Source organism: Ischnura elegans, chromosome 1 (assembly GCF_921293095.1).
Source record: "Ischnura elegans chromosome 1, ioIscEleg1.1, whole genome shotgun sequence".
NCBI lineage: Eukaryota > Metazoa > Arthropoda > Insecta > Odonata > Coenagrionidae > Ischnura > Ischnura elegans.
Window position 1 is genome coordinate 51,071,818 of NC_060246.1, and position 18,619 is coordinate 51,090,436.

Here is an 18,619-nt window from a genome sequence, read left to right on the forward strand (position 1 = left end):
CTCATGACTTCCTTTTTTATTACAGGTAGTAACCCCTGCCCCTTCTCAGCAAAAAATATCCTGACCACATTACTGTTGTTGCACTTTGTTTACAACTACAACAATTTCTAAACTGCAATGGCAGCAAATCCACAGAAGTAAAAAAAATATGAAATTATTTATATCTCAACATCCGTAGGCGGATCACCGTTAGTCCGTGTATATTATTGTCCGCTAAACAACATCAATACTTGCATAAAATGAGCATGTATGCAAGCATAACTATCGCTAGGGCGCCATAAATCTTATCCCACCAAATAACAGAAGTTACCATTATAATTTCACTGTCATTAAGTCCTAAAACTAGAGTAGGATGCACATTAACACTTTCACCATGATCATAAAAACATAAATTCACTGCACAACTGTATCTAATAGGAATGAAATAATACAAGTTTTCAATTCGTGGTGGAGCGATATTTTTCCTCCTGTTTCTGTACTGACACAAAATTCTTCACTAAATATCTAAAGCCATCAATTAATTGCAGAGCGAGCTACGAAACCACCGAGGTTACACAATTGTAATTAAGTACAATAACACAATTAGTAAAAACTGATTGAACTATGCCTCCACGGCAACATGGCATGATATTATTTCGGTATTATGTGAAAAACATGAACCATTGATTTCCCGCGAAGATAAAAATAAAAATTTCCGTAAATAAATATCGGATGCTTTGCCATATCCTCTTTAAAAACAAGAGAAAGGACATGCATAGAAGAGTAAACAAAGCCGCCATTGCAGATACCGCAGTATTTCCGCTATCTATTTGCACCGCTAATTTATTCTTAGCGAATAACACATATTTTCAACTAAAAAACGAGGTCACTTAGATCTAAAACCACGAAAAAATTACCAAATTAATGATAACAGAGCCATAAAACTAGCATCGGTAACCCACCGCATTTTGAGTACTTACCACTGCTTTGAAAAAACTTTTATTTTCAGCTCAGCATTCCTTCCTGGTTTTCCTGTCTCTTGTAGAATTATTAGACACATATCAAAAGCGCGATGCACGAACCATCTTCAAATTTAATAGCTTTTCAGCAATATAACACATCTTCCAAGTGATGAGCTTCGCTGGTTCACCATTGAAATGAATGTAACAGCAACGCGATACTGGGAGCGCGACAGGCTCGCAGCGCCACTCTGTAATGAACTAAAAAAATTGAATAACGTGGGAGGATTTTGGGACCAGCCAACCAGCGGCGTAACAGCCGAGTTGGAGGGGGCTGGATGGGCCAACAGAGCATTACAGTCGGGCCTTTGTATTCCCAACCAGAGGCCAACCCCTCTCCAACGATACACCGTTGGCCCTTTTAAATTCTGCCATCCGTTTCCCAACAAAAGCTATATTTTACTGGAATTTCTCATTTTTATAGAATGAAAGTTAAATTAATTTACCTTCTCACTTGATACGATACCAGTAGATAGAATCTTTACCTTTAACTCCCTATGAATCAAAATGAAATTAAATACATCAACAATCAATGCTATAGGACAAAGTAAGGTTACAGTGGTTAAAAGTGGAAAACAAAAAATCAATATCAGTTCAGAAGGTCCCCAACTTTTATTTTCACAAATTAGGACAAAATTAGGAAAATTTCAACAGCACCTTTCCATATAACAATATGGCACACACAAAAACTGTCCATCTTCTTTGTTGGGCAACAAAACACACTTAGATAAAATCTGGGTGGACTGCAATTTGCATCCAGGTACTATTTTTTTACTACAAATATACCAATGGTACCACTTCTAAGAGGTAATTCAAAGAAATCCTCCTTAATTTCAAACATGTCACACTGCAAGATGTACACCCCTGAGTTATTTGATTCAATTGCCTTCACAATTCCTATTCTCTGGTCTTCGGCAACGAAATTGTTAAGTTTAGTCCATTTTACTTAATTGGATTAATAAGTGCAAGATTTAGGGATATTAATAGGAATCACAGAAACACTGATTGAGTATAATAGTTGATGTATTTTCCATAAAATAATAATTGTGCAGTTGTTATTTAGGTTTACTCATACAAATTCAATCTCATTCTCTTCAGAGAGGTCTAAATCACTCACTTTGTCCATTGAAACACTGTTTTCATTAAAACTTCCACTTATACTAGATATGCCACAATCTGAAAAAATATACATATCGATCTATCTAAATTAATGATGAAAAGTTTAAAATTCCACAAAACTATCTGTTTAAGGTAACATGATTTTAGGAATGCCAGTTTTGTAAGACTTACCAAATGAGGTCAATGCCTTATTTTTGTTAGAAGCACTCGACTTATTTTATTTAACTGCTATCACAAAGACAAAGCCCTAACAACCAAACAAGTCTTGGTTGTTAGGTTGCTAGGGAAACATGTGAACCGTATCCTGCAACGTATGCAATCGAGGTATACATCGTGCTTATTCGATAACTTCCATCGGTTAAGTTAGACTCGAAACAGACAGATCTTATAAGTCTACAATTTTTCATGTGCCCTCCGGGATATATATACTAACAAGTCGCATTAAAGAAGCCTCCGCTTCTTGGAACCATTTATGTCAAATACCAATCTGAAAACACCAGAAAATTAGCAGAACATTACTTAAAAAAGAGTTATACATAATTTCCAAAAATTATCTTATAATATATTCTTAAAAAATTAACTTAAAATAATTATTCTGCCAGCACATAGTCGGTAGCACTGACTGTCAAAGCAAGCGATTATGCCATCCCTATTTTTTAATGAATAGATGCTACCAATCCGATAATCATTTGATACGATAAATCGATTACAATGGAAGCACGAACGATGGAATCTCTACGTTGAAGATCTTGTCGGAATTTTGTTTGCAGCTCTCATGGCGGAAATTGAGGAAATGGTATGATGTCCCAACGGTGGCCCAATGATAATCCATTTCGTAGGGCCATCGTTGGGGATTTCCGTTGGGCCAACAGCATAAACCGTTTCGTTGGGCCGACGAACAATATCTGCGTTGGGCCAATAGCGGAATTTGGTAGGCATATCCACCCACAATGAGCCAACCGTGACTACGGTTCCCCAACCGAGGCCCAACGGTCAATGTTACTTGGGTTATTTAAAAGCCGCTCTATATTTCTAAGTCAATAAATTTTATAGGGTGTTCTTCCATATTAACAACCAATGGGTTAAGTAGTACACTAAACGGTATTTCCTTCTTGGTCTGAACTTCTGGGACGTCGATCGCAGTACTTAAATATATTTCCGTGGATAATCTCTCGTATCCCTTGGCTTGTTATTAGTTCTCACGATTACTTTTTATAAATAGCTGTTAAAATACGAAATATAACTACTCGAATAACTCAACCCTACCGTAATTTTTAGCTTAACTTTAGGGAAGGTGAACGGAGGTCCAACCAGTCCAACCGTATTAACGTCAACAGCTGAGAGGCCGATCCATCGCACCCCAGGCGATGTGCAGAGTAGCACCCCTGACGTCACGTAAAGCGCTGTCGCCATATTGCATGTTCCGGCCTGTATTAAAGGTGGCCATGATTCATGCCGATGCCCTTCATGCCATTCTATGGTTCATGCTGCAGACCATGGTGCCGGTGATGCATGCTGTTTTTCGTAAGGAAAACGGTCTCAAGACGACAGCACGACAGAGTCCCTCGAACTCGTGTGGAGATCTATCGTATGTACTCAACCCTGGGATATAATCTGGGCCTATCCCTCAATGTTTATGGTGAAAAAGAGTTGAGGTCAGCTCACGCAAGCAATTGTCAATTCAAGCCAATTTTAGGGATATCATTTCATTTAGTGGTTGTAATCGCTAATTTCATTTCTGTGTATTCCCAAAATCAGTGACCAAATTTGGTTAAGGTTAAATTTGGCCTTAAGGCTGATAAAGGTCGATTCTGATAATGGAAATCGAAGATGACTGACTGTTGAAGGAAAAGTAGCTCTAAGTGTAAGTGGTAGAGAAACAAATTAGTGTCTTACTGTGTCTTGTCGAGGGAAATAATAATGGCAGGAGCATATGACCGATGGAGTGCATTGAGCTGTGGCCAGTTGTCGCCATATGCAACTGGAGACGATTACAAGGGTGGTGGTGCGAAGAAATCTCACCATGGCTACACATTTCAGTTCCATTTATTAATGCTTTTCGCATTGCGGGCTTATAATTTAAAGTATCCGGACTTCAAGTTAGGAACAGAAGTCGCAGATGCAGATAAGCTGGATGATATTGTGCTCTCATACGGCAAGGGTGGGAAAGAAGGTGATGGAAGATATTTTCGTTTGGTTCAAACCAAGCACACTCAGCGGGAGCAGAAAGAGACTTTGCGAGCTCGTCAGCTTTTCGAAGATCCAAATAAGGACTTCAGCCTGAGGATGTACTTCAATGCGTATCGGAAACTGATGCAGGGTGGAAAGTTACTGGGAAAGTGTGATGCGATAGAGGACTTGATCTTATGCACCAATATGAATTTTAAAAGTGGGGATAGGTTTGAGGATTTTGTCATAGATGAGCAAACTTTTGTGACTGAGTGTAATGGAGAGGATGGAAAAGATACAATCTTAAGGAATGGGTTGAAGAGGTTCAGTGAAAGTTTTGGTGGTAAGGAAACCCTAGTGCTTCACTTGAAAAATTATGTTGTTGGAATTCCATCAGATTTAGCAGTGTGTGTCATCAGTGGAACAGAATGCAGTTGGGATGAAGAAACTGGCGATACAGAGTCACAGCTATGTGAATTGTATGAAAATGTATTGTGGGATGAAGTTGTCGATGTAAAAACTCTTAGGTTTAAGGAAAGTTTCTGTAGCTGCAACCATTTATCAAAACCAGCCCAGCATTTCCGTGATGAGCTGTTCTCCAAGTTCATGGCATGTCAAAATATTGAGGGTGAGAAGGATGAGAAAACTTTTTGTAAGTTCTTAGAGGAAACAATACTACACGAATCACTACAAGAATTATCTGTAAGGGGAGTTCACCTTGACTGTCCTAAGCAATTGGCAAAAAGGCTCTCACGAATTCTTGACAAACACAGAGACACAGGTGTAATCAAAGTGGTATCCAAGGAAAGCGTGTTGTGGAAGCATTTCAAAAGCCTACTGAAATTTGTTTTAATTGAAAGGGATGGTAAAATCAAGTTCAGGGAAGAATTTCTGTATGGAGGTTCTCTACCAGGTAATTTGAGTGAATTCAGGGAAAGTCTTGAGAAGAGTATAGGTTATTTTGGATTGGGTTTGAAAGCCCTTGAAAGTTATACTTTTGAAATAGAGTCAAGCATGTGGGTAACTGCTCTTGGTGATGCCTTGGATGCTGATGTGTGCGAATTCCTCAGAATTTTAAGGTTTTCTGTAAACCAACCTAGCATTGAAGAAATGGAGGAATTGATTTTGGAAGAAATGAAAGCTCACTTCAAAGAGGTGGACTTGCGGAATGCATACCTTAGGTTTTTCAAAATGATGTATTCTTGGGCAGAGAGTAAAGCTGGGAAATACCTAACGAATGAGGACATCAAACAGTTTTTTGGTGCAATCCAGAAAGAATTTTTGGGGAGAATAAGGTTTAACCTTAAAGAGCCTGTTCATAATTTCACTGGTAGGGAAGAGCAACTTGAGAAATTGCACAAATGGTTGCATGGATGTAATGAAAGCATTCATTTAGGGAGAAAAGCGGTGATTTCACAATCTAAGGCTATCTCTGGTCTGGGAGGAATTGGAAAAAGTGAACTTGCACGAAAGTATGCACAAATTCACTATGAGGTGTTATATGATAACATTATATGGATTGATACTGCGAGTAGTGAGAGTTTGCAAAAGTGTTTTCAAATGCTGGCATTTGATGTATTAGGCATAAAGAATGAAAATCCAAATGGTGATAGAAAGGCTCTTGAGTCCATAATCTGGGAAACATATAAATTTTTTGAAGGAAAGAGAACTCTATTTATTTTTGACAATGCAGATAGCTGCGTAGATTTGGAGCCTTATTTTCCCAAACTGCCAGATTATGAACTCATGTATGTTATTATCACCTCTCGCAGTCAGAATTGGGGGGGAATTGATATTCTTGGGTTGAATAATTTCACTCTGGCTGAAGCTTGTCAATTTATAGAATTGAGTTTAGATAATTCATCTACATTCAGTAACGATGATGCTGTTGCATTGGCCAATATGTTGAACTGTTTCCCTTTGGCTATTAAGCAAGCTGTTTCATACATTAAGGAAATGAATCAAAGAATGAAAAACTTGGGTAAAGTCTTTGGGATCAAAGAGTACATTCTCTTGTTTGAGAAGAAGACTAAGGAGATGTTGGATTACACTTTTCCCAGGGATTTAAACAATAGCTACTCTCAAACAACATATAAGACAATGTGTATTGCTATTGATTGTGCTAAAACTAGTGAGCATGGAGATACTGCAATCCTACTGTTAAATGCTATGTCTTACTTGTCACCCAATAATATTGATGTTAAAATCCTCTGCAGGTGTCTGGTAGACCATGATGAAATAGATTTGGCAGGTGGTCTCGAATTGTTGACAAGGTTTTCGATTGTAACAATGAATGAATCTGTTGCCTGCATACACCGCTTAGTACAGTTAGTGAATCGTGTTTGCTTAAAGGATACTGATGAGGAGGAGCAAACTTTAATGAAAGTTTTAGACCTTGTTTTGCTCATGGATGTAGAGCATGCAGTTATAGCATGGGAATATGCAGCAGGGTATAAGGATATAATGGAAAAATACTCATCAATGCCACTTATGATAATTGATAGACTTTCATACAATTTGATGGTAAATGTAGCCCTACAATTTGGTGAGAAAGCAATATCTACTTTAAGATCTTACTTTGGTCCAGACTTCCGACAATTAATTTTCATTCGCAGAGCTATGGGTCAAGCATTATGTATTAATCGGGAGTATGAGAAATCCATCACTATTTTCCATGATGTATTGGAGAATTTAATTAGACTGTCAGGAGAAAATACTGATGTGCTGTTCACCAAGCACTTCATGGGTACTACTTTGATGGAGATGGGAAAATTTAGTGAGGCCTTAGATTTATTTATGGATGTATTGAAGAAGGGACAGTCGATGGTAGGAGAAGATTCTAAACTGTTATTTTCTGCAAAAACTCACATTAGTTATGCCTTGGAGCTCATGGGTAATGTTGAGGAGTCATGGAAATACATGGAGGACTGTAATCAACAATCACAGAAAATTGTGGACGAGTTCAAATTTATTTGTGACCAGGTATTATCCAATGAAGAGAAAACTGTTTTTGAAAGGGAAGCTACGGAGGGAGCATTTCAGAAGCGGAAAGAATTGCTTAAACATGTTTTAAGAGTTGGTGAACTTAATTATGGTCTTGATATTGATTATGTCATCACGGCAATTGTTCACATTTCAAAAGCGCATGACATGAAGGGAAATTTTGAGGAATCTATCAAAGAGGCTGAGAAGGCATATGAGTTATTTAGTGTACATTTTGGAGATAAACATTTCGCGTCGGTATGTTCGAGGAATGTGATTGCCATGAATTTGTGCAAAGTTGGAAAGACTGAAATGGCTTTACAGTTATTAAGAGAATCAGAAGACATTCAATCAGAAGTTCGTAGATGTAAAGGATTTACTTACACAAGACTTAATATTGCAGATACCCTCTACAGTCAGTTGAAGTATGAGGAAGCCCTTAAGGAGTATGAGGGAGTTGATGATGATGTAAAAGATTGGGACATCTCAGAAATTCCTATGCAGGTAAAATGCAAACTGCGTATTGCCGTTATCCTTGTTATCCTTGGGAGACCAAAATTTGCCGTGAATAAACTTGGTGAAGTGTTTGCTATTCTGAAGAATAATTCAGAATCAATTCATTCCATTGATGAATTGATATGTGAGATGGAGAAAGTTGCTAATATTTTTTTGCAGAAGCAAAATCAGAAGGAGGCCCTTGAAGCTTATAAGTTTGTTTACCAATTAAGGAAGGAGTATAAAGGAGAGGCACATATAGACACACTGGAGACTAAGTTTATTTTTTCAGAAATATATTGCCATCACAAGGGAAAAGGAGCATTAGAAAAAGGCATGGGCTACCTAATGGAACTGAATACAGTTCTTTTAAAAAAACTTGGGGATAAAGATGCGAGAGTGGAAGCATTGATGTTGAAGATTTATCGAACTCTCATGTACATTAAACAGATTGAGAAAGCTGAGAGCATGATGATTGAAACATTCAAGGAAGGAAGTAAAATTCTTGGTTATGAATCAGTATTTATTTCAGGTCTATGGGCTATTCTTCAATCCCTCTCACGTTAGTTTTGCGGTCTTTAATAGAAAAAAAGTATGTAGAAACAATTGATTGATCTTTTCAGTTTTCTTTTTTTTTCCTTCTTTTTGATAGCTCAATATGAATACATTTATAAAAGCATCCTACATGCCACTAGCGCAGATAGATCCAGACCTCATGGGGTTACCAGGGATTAGGCCATGCAGTATATTTCAAGCTCAAAACTTTCAGTGTGCTGAAATTCACAGTTTAAAACTTATTATTTCAATTTGTATTGCTTGACTGATTCGAATATAGCCGGTGAAGAATACTCTGGAATGACTCATATTGTGTCACTAATGAAAATAAATCATATGGTAATGCTGGAGCCAACATTTGAACTCGTCATTGAGGAAAGACTAAAGCTGTATTGCGCCATCAGTTATGAAAACAGACTTTTGAATTTTGGTTTGAATGCCTTTGGTGTTATTTAACACAGTCTGTTTTTGAAATTTAAGAGAGGTGAACCAGTGCATTCTCCCCTTGGAGATGGAAACTGCTGAAATATTGCATTGTTAAGATTTGGGGTGGATGATAGAGATGGCAAAATTTAATATTTCTCTGCCACCACTGGGATTTGAACCTGGGCCATCGGGTGGGGAGACAGCAATCAAGCCACCACTTCAATCACATCCCATACATTGTTTGAGGTGGTACATAGATGTTTTTTTAGTCATTAAAGGTTATGACCACGGTCTTAGAATATGAGAAGGTCTGGAAACTCCTCGCCCAGGCATGGTCGTATAATGAAGCCATTTCCTGTGGAGGTCGGTAGAGACGCCACCTATCCTGAAGGGCAAGTTCCCTGTGTATCTGAATACGAAACTTCAGTAATTATGTACTAATTTATGGCAAAAATGATGATAAACACATCGACATCGGTTACTAGTTAACAAGTTCATATGCACTTAACATTTTATAGCCTTACATGCCTTGAAAACATTCTCATACGTGAGTATTAATAAAATGGAAGGTGTTGGATTTCAGCTTCGCCTGCTTACATATTTGTATTAAAATCAGTTACAGCCATAATGAAAGATTGTCAGCAGTTAAAAACTTATGTAGTGAGGATAGGTATTTTTAAGGAAATAATTATTTATAGCTACCTTGTTGTAAACGTCAACATAAGGTCTTTCAAGAATGTAGATGTTACTCCTTACTTTCAAACACGATTTACAAATATAATATCGCAGAAGCGCAAACGACGTCTTACCAAGGCCTACGTGAAATACTTCTTATGAAGTGACACATGTTAATGTTTTTACTCTCCAGAGTCTCGATCAAATGGTAATAATTAGGTAGGGCACATCAAATCTCCAAAAAATTTCATTATATCCTAGGGGCGACATTATAGCGGGTATAGAATTTGCATATTTAAGCGTTGAACAGGGTGAATAATTTCCGGAAATACTATTATTACTGTTAAAGGCTATTATATAACGATACTTACTTACTCACCAAAGGAAGAATTTGAGATAAAAAATATTTATATATCATCGGAAAGATAAGAATCAAAGAGATTTCTTAAATAATTTCCTAATAAACTTCCATGAAAACAGTGCAATGGATATAATCTGAGGGATTTGCGGATGAATCGGATCAATTTTAGGTGTTGGCAAATCTGAAATATTTAACCTTCCCATAAATAAGATAAGAACATAAACAGAAACCACAGGCTAATATGTAGTAACTTTACTTTTCATGAGAGTTGCACCATCGATAACAGCTGCATTAAAACAAATCATTGAAAGAGGTATTAAAAAGGAAAAAATTTCACATTCTCATTTTTCCAACTTATATAATGTAGGTACACACTCATCAAATCTACATTTCCAGAATGAATACACAATTCTATTGGAACTGAGATTATTTATACAATCAATGCAAAGTAATCTAATGAAAATTAAATTTTAAGTACACAACATGTAGCATTTATATTAAAACAGATTCAAATTAGAAAGAATGATGAAAGCCATGAAAAAAATGAATCAATGAACAGCATCTGCGCGTGCTATATCAAATGCTCAGTATCACCAGACATGATACAGTTCGAACTCTGATCTGTAACCTCTGTGTGTTTATTAAACATCCAATCACTTGAATGTTAAAGTTGTTTCAGGTTTCCCACCGGATGATGTTCTCCATCTCTGCCGACGCTTCGATGGTCGTGTCGTCCATCGTCATCAGGGCTTCATCTTTCATGGTTTGCGCGACAGGAAAACAAAGTCTGAGCAAATTCAATTATAGTAAACAAATTCCTGCAAATTAATTCTAATTCAAAGATGGCTATCTCCCGGCCAATACTGTCTGCCGGAGGTCCCCCTTCTTCAGCTTTAAAGCACTTATCTCATGTTAGTCCGCCAGACATAGCATTACATTCATCACAACTATAGGAAGACAAAATAGAGAAGGTATTATCATATTATGCTTCATTCAATATTCCAACATGAAATAAAACAGACTTACGTATTAACCAAAATATTATATAACTACAACTATATTAAACTATTCTATTGCTCAATCATTACCTTCGTAAACTTTCTGGCTACTGGAACAAATTAACATTTTAAAACTTACCAAACAGCAGAATAGGTTGATGAAAGTCATGGTCCAAAGGAATTACAATTCATATCGTCTACATTAATGTAAATCATCATCATAAAAAATCCAAACATCACCGTTATACCTTCGTGGAATGCTTCTTAGATATCCTTCCGTCACTATAATTAAAATAAATTTCAAGGTAAGATGAAACGATAAAAATTTCTGGATGGAAATAATGTTTAAAAAGGAAACTTAGAATGGCTGTGAATTTATGTTAATCAAACCTACTGATAGAAACGTTCTCAATAATTAAGACGTGATTTCAAAACCAGAAAACAGGTCAGGGAAACCTTCAAGTCAATCTTCATGACAGCCTCGAATTACTGACCCTCATCACTGATGAGAACCAACTATGTTTCTCAAACAACACGTTCATGGAACACATCATTCATATTCCTCGAGTACTACATCCAGTGTCTCTAAAAAGCGAAATCCCCGAAGTCATGTGTCATTACCAGTGGTGCAACATTGTACCACACACGTCCACGGCATTTTCCTTTTTTCAGTAAATCTACTATATATATCCACGAAATATTGATGTAGAAAAATAAGGAAATAATGCATAAAACTAGCATACGAAAATAAATGAAAACTAAATCTAAATTAATTACAAATATCACAATTTCCATTTACCTGTAGCACACTCTCAACGATAAGGAAATTAACTTACCCGCTAATGCTTGCCCTCCAGGATAGGTGGCGCCGCCCTGGCAAATGTGCGGCAGGTTGAGGAAACAACTTCAATGGACCATGGGCTCCCAATGGAGTGGGATAGGGAGTGTCATTGGGCTGGTTATGACCCAGTAGGTACATATCAGTATATCCAGACAAAATTACAGCATAACCGTGGAAACCAGGAGTTGAACATCAGTGATGTAAAATTAATCGTTTTATTAGGGTTCCCATGAAAACTTATTTTAAATTTTGGTTTGGTTGAGTTCATCCCTATATATATTCTTGATTAAAAATCAGTACTAGGCTATCTTGTTGCCTTTCATATAAATATGTTTGTAACAATTTTGCAAGGGCAATATTGTAGATAGTGAGGAATAAAACTAGTGTTTTTGGTTGATTCTTTTCATTCTGAATAGAGCTATGTGATGAAAATTAATTGGTATGGGCTGAGTGGGAAACTTTGGGCAAGAGTGATACATACATTGATAAATAATGACGCATAATTATAGGCTATTAAATTTTGAGTTTTTAACATTTGCAATAAATAGTTGCCCAGTAGCAAAAATTAAATTATTGGGCTTGATAAAAAAGTGGTTGCATTCAAATAAAATATCAGTCCAAATTTATTATCGCAGAGATTTTGTATTGGCCCCATATTTGTATATATTTTAGAGGAATTTAAAAAAAATTACAAGCTGTGACCTTAAATTGTCTTCCCTATATTAGTAATTGCTACTGCCAATTATCAATATGAAGAAATTATCCTAATGCAGTGTTCAATAATCCATATCGCCTTGGCATAGATGACTTGACACAAATCTTGGCATCCTTGTTCCTCCTTTTCTACCAGTGTGTCTTATCAACTGATATGATGAAGCTTTTAGCATTTGATGAGTGGGCTGGTGTGGTTTTGCATCAATTTTATATTTTCATACCGTAATGTGATAAATACATATTTTTAAATAATGTATGGGATATGTAAAGTTTATGAAAGATACCCTATTTGTGTAAAATGTGACAACTGTGATATGTGTGTGTTGAAAATGAGGGTGTATTATAATTGTGTTAATTAAAATTTATGGCCCTCTTTTGCTGTGGAGGGATAAGTTATAATGAAGGTCCTGCGTCAAAATTCCCTTTGACCATTGCTCTCCCCCGAAAATTTTTGAGTTGGGGATATTTACTTTGGCAGTGAATACATTTGGAGGGGGTTCACCTGAGTAAGTACATATCACCTATTACTATGGCCTTGTTGTCATTGACGTGTTTTTCAAGCCTTTGCATTTTTGTATGTAAATGAATGCTACTTTTGAGTAGCAATTGAATGAGCTTTCACTGTGATATTGGAGACATTTTATTTTCAGATTAAATAAGATTAAATCTGTTATTTTTATATTCGACTGATGGCTGTGTTGTCTTTAATATTCTTGTATCTTGAAGTGGATTAGAAAAAAAGTGCAATGGCAATGTTTGTGAAAGGTAAATGGTGGATCATTTCCTATAGTAGTGACCATACAAATGAGGAAATTACATTCAATCTGTGCCTTCCTGAAATTTTACCTATTGATGTCTTCAGTTTTTGTTAACATGCTGGTTAACAGTGGTATAACTATTGAGGGAATGTGGGGGTTAGATCCCCCTCCAAAGCCTCAGAGAAAAAAAATATTTAATGCTATTGCCTAGTTTAGGCATAAAATAACTTTCAACATAACTTTCAAATGAAACCCAAATTTTAAGTTCCAAAATGATGTAAAATATATGTCCAGGGATGTCATTTTTTTATTTTCCCGGACTTTTTTGCCTGGGAGAGGTGGACATCCCTCCCTTCCCCAGCCGCTGATCCCCTCACATACCGTATTCCTAGTTAAGCCACTGCTGGGTAAATTATGTATTGGCTTGTATGTATTTGGAATACTTTGAAAAAATTTTAGGCACTATTGCAATTAAATTGAAATGTTTTCTTTGTGCATTATTTTCTCTGCATTAGATGAGGTATGCACCATTGTAATTCTGAATCAATTGAGCCAGTTGTTTTTAATATCATATCTTCTATTGCAAAGTAGCTATGCAAATATGACATTATTTTGAGCTGTTTTGATGAATTTGCATTTTTACCCTCCAATTCGGAATTGATCAAATTTTATGGAAAATATAGTTTTTCCTTGATCACAGTCAATGTTATTTTGTATGTTTTTGTATGTAAAATTATTTTTCTGTAATATTTTATGGAATGTATATGTTAATATTGTTAGGTTTCAAATTTTTAGACCTTCATGGAAAACTGCTGATACAGAAAATATTTTTTTTTCCTTGTTAAGTAATTCAATGCAGGCCCGATTTTCATTAACATCAACAGAATCGGCCAATGAAATAAGCAAGAAAAATAGAGAGTGGTTTTTGTGCCATAACTTCCATTCAAATACTGCTATTTTCAAACAATCTACATGGGTGGAAAGAGGGAAGCTTGCTGAAGGCCATGCACATGATTGGAATACTTGGAAGTGGATATTAGTTACATATGTACATAGGCGGAAAAAGGCCCCCTGTTCGACCGGCACACCACGTCACTTGACGTGCTCTGTGCTGAGTGTGTTAATAAATATAAATGCGATGGTGGTTGGCGTAACATGGTGAAACTCCTTCATGATGCACAAAGGTTAAGAAAACACTTAGCTGTTTCACAAAACAAAATATATTGCGACCGGTTTCGATACAGCGTATCATCATCTGGCCAGATGATGATACGCTGTATCGAAACCGGTCGCAATATATTTTATTTTGTGAAACAGCTAAGTGTTTTCTTAACCTTTGTGCATCAATAAATATAAAGTTCTATCTTGTGTGTAATTCTCATGCTAGTGACTTATTTAGGGGCTACTCATCCCACTCCTAATGAGACATTCTATAAAGTGAAAGAGGGAGCCAGTGATGAATGCTTTGCATCGACTTCTGATAATTACATATTTTCAAATGTATTTGATGAGTAAAATAGAGTATGTATGATTGATAATTCTTTTGTATCAAAATATTTCATGTTAAAAAAATGGATCTGTGATTTTTTAAATACCTATTTACTGCTAAATGTATTTCTAACTGCCTGCTTTTTTTACATATACAATAATAAATCAATCATGATTATTTAGAGGGGAAATTAATTTTGTTACCTCATACAATTTTTTTTTACTGATCAATAGGAAACCATTTAACTTGCTTATATGATGTGGTATGGATTACTTCTCAATAGAAAATATAGGGATTATCAAACCTGTGAATGTCCACTTCAGAAGTAAACTTCCAAATTTTGATTTTAGACGAATGAAATGTTGTCAAAATGGGCCAATATAGACTTTTCTAAATCTTGAAGGTGCAAATTTGAAATTAATTGCCTCTCTTCTTGGTGTAAATGAATAATGATCCAAGGTACAACGGGGAAAGGATATTACGCAAAAAAAACCCGATGATATCCAGAAAATCCAGCAAATGGCCACAGATAGTACCAATGAATGTTCATGTCAATGAAAATCATCACTAGGTCATGAACTAATTAATTTTATTCAGGAGTTTAAACAATTTCGAACATTATTCAACAAGTATATCATACTAACCTTAAAATTTCCATTCAACAATAATTTTTAAATTATTGAATAATTAAAAAACATGATAGCAATAGATCCTCTAGCATTGTTATTTTCAAAGCTATAGCTTCTGCTCAGGCCTGCATTACCTTTTCGTTTGTTCGTCCTTTTCCTTTCTCTTGGCCGCACGCTCTTCTTGGAGAATTTTTTCCTGTTTTTTCATTAGCCTCTTTTTGCATTCCTCTTCTCTTAGCTCTTTAAACTTTTATGATAATATGGCATACATGGGCTTACTCATGCTTATCTTTTTCAGTCACTCGTAGCAATGTATGAAAAACTCACGTGTTTGCTCCAAATTGTCTCATACTCTTTATTAACCACGGACCTTTGGCTTTCCGGTAAAATTGCCATGGGTACTGTCCGGCCGGCGAGAGTTGTCCGACGACAGCGCAACAGGAGGGGCGGAGAACCCTTCGCCAGCACGGTTAGCAGCCAATCGCTATCCCCCAAACGCACCTCACAGCCAAGGTGAGTATAATAGGCACCTTGTCCTATTATACGCACCTTGCCTCACAGCCTCGCCAAGTCAGACAACGTTGTCACATGCATATGAAGCACCGAAACAAGCCTGACCCACCAAAACAATCTCTTTCTTTGAATCACCGAAACAAGGGATTCTTCCTGTGTCCCTCACGCTCGTCGTCCCTTCCAGCTCTTTTCTAAACGGAAGCATTTTTCTTACATGTGATGTGGGCGTTTCCCTTTCTTACCTGGCAACCTTGCCCCCTTCCACGAACTAGACCCTTCTATCTATCATGGGACAACTTTCGGCGGAAAGCATATGATTTGATTTTTTTGATTTTGGGATTAAAAACTTTGCACAATAGGGTAGTTTCCTTCATCAAAGAAAACAAAAGGCAATAATTGCGATTCGTTACCCACCATTAGTGTATTCATAATATTAAATTATTTCGATTTAGAAATGCCGGTTTAAACGAATGGCAATGGTCCATTTTTATCCTCATTTGAAAAGGACCAGATTGGCACCCATGCGATTCCACTCCACCTGACGTCACAGGGACCTAGTTTCTGCACGAGAGGATAGGAGTTATACATCGTCTGAGGTTACCAGTGCATGCATGAGGCGCAGAGCTCAGGGAAACATGTCTTAATAATCACTTATTAAAACTGGCTAAGGTCGGAAAGTTTTCCTCGTTTGATACGGTATTAATAATCCTTATTTAAGCCAAGCGCTACCAGCCAGCAGGGTACTCAGCTACCCGCTAGCAGCCTGCGTCGTATCAGCGCTAAGCCTCGCCTCAAGGTCACCTCACTGGGCGGGAGGGGCAACCAGAAATACGACGTACGGAGAGATTTCCCGGCATTCATACTTATGCGTCGCGTTTTCGCGCGCTTGAAATTTTTCACTTTTCATTTAATCGCGAAAAATAGATATTGTCATTTAAAAATCTAAAAGCGTGAAATACGTACTCCAGGAGTAATAATCTTTCAATTTAGGCAATAAAAAATAATAGGAAACCACCCTATTGTTATCAAGTGCATGTTTTGAAAGAAACCGTTTTTCATCGGTTGCTTTTTTAAACAAATTGAACAAATTTCGCAAATATTACCCACATGGATTTTTTTAATTCAGCATGTTTGAAATAATACCAAACCTCTTGTAGTAATTTAATAGCAACAAAATGTAGAATGTAGGATGTAGGATTGTAAAAAAAGGATTGAGGTGTTACCTCAAGATATGTACATCTCATATACACAAAGAATCGATTGTGATACGTTGAGATGAATTGCGACTGCCAACGACGTCGAAATTAAGATCGATTTTTCGGCAGTGCGGCATGGTCTGGAGCTTGCTGCTGGCCACGCACAGTGGGCTGAAATAAAATAAAATCTGGCCCAAAATGATTATGTTTTCACTTTTAACTTTCGAAAAAACGATTGGATTTTCTAGTAGGGTGGTTTCCTATTATTTTTTTATTGCCTGAATCGAAAGATTATTACTCCTGGAGTACGTATTTCACGCTTTTAGCTTTTTAAATGACGATACCTTTTTTTTCGCGATTAAACGAAAAGTGAAAATTATCAAGCGCGCGAAAACGCGACGGATAAGTAGGAATGATGGGAAAAGTCCGTGTGACGTATTTCTGGTTCCCGCTGCCGCCCTGTGAGGTGACCTTGAGGCGAGGCTTGAGCGCTGATACGACGCAGGCTGCTAGCAGGTAGCGCTTGGCTTAAATATGGATTATTACTACCTTATCAAACGAAGGAAACTTTCCGACAATTTTAATAAGTGATTATTAAGAGATGTTTCCCAGAGCTCTGTGAATCATGCATGCATTGGTAATCTCAGACGATGTAAAACTCCTATCCTCTCGTGTAGAAACTAGGTCCCTGTGACGTCAAGTGGAGTGGAACGCATGGGCGCCAATCTGGCCTTTTTCAAATGAGATTAAAATTGACCATTGCCATTCGTCTAAACCGGAATTTCTAAAACCAAATAATTTTTATATTATGAAAACACTAACGGTGGGTAACAAATCGCAATCAATGCCTTTCGTTTTCTTTGATGAAGGAAACTACCCTATTGTAGAATATTGAATAGAATCATTCAACATATTTCTGAAATAATCTTATATCTAAGTCATTTGTTTAGAGAGAAGATCTCTGCCCTATTGGAAAAAAACAAGCATATTAAATAAAATTCCAATTGAATTATTGAATAAAATTCCTATTTTCAATTGAATTTCCTTGTATTTAATTATTTATCCAAAAATTCAATTGAATTTCGAAACTTTAAGTAGAAAATACGAATATTCTATTGAATAATAGGAAGTTCAATTGAATTCGAAGAAAAGAACCAATTGAATTTTCAAATATTCAAATTAATTAATCATATTCAAAAATATTTTCAAGAAAATTGACTTAAGTATTTTGCTGCAGTTGCATTTTGTTTTAAAATGCTTAAATTAAAAGCACGCCATGATAAAAACGAACAGTTTGAAAAACCTTTGTGGTGAAAATTTTTATTCTAGAATAGCTAGTTTTGACTACTTTTTCATAAAATAAATTAAAATGTCTTATTTGTCACGTATTTTTACATAGGGTAGAGGCAAACTTTACCCTTTTCACTTTGAATAGAGTGTTCTACACGACATTATATAACACAATGCGTCAACTGTAATTCTCAAAAGAGAAATCCTGCTCCACCCCTCCTAAAAAGTGATGGGCATAGGTGTCCAACCACCCCCTACGCGAATTATTTGAGAACTATTTCAATGTTTGTTCCCTAATCAATAGAATATAATAAATAATTCGGGATATTTAAGGAAATTAATTGATATAAATATTCATTTAGTTAACTATGAGCAAAATTTTGTAACTGTCAATCATTTTTTATTGAATTT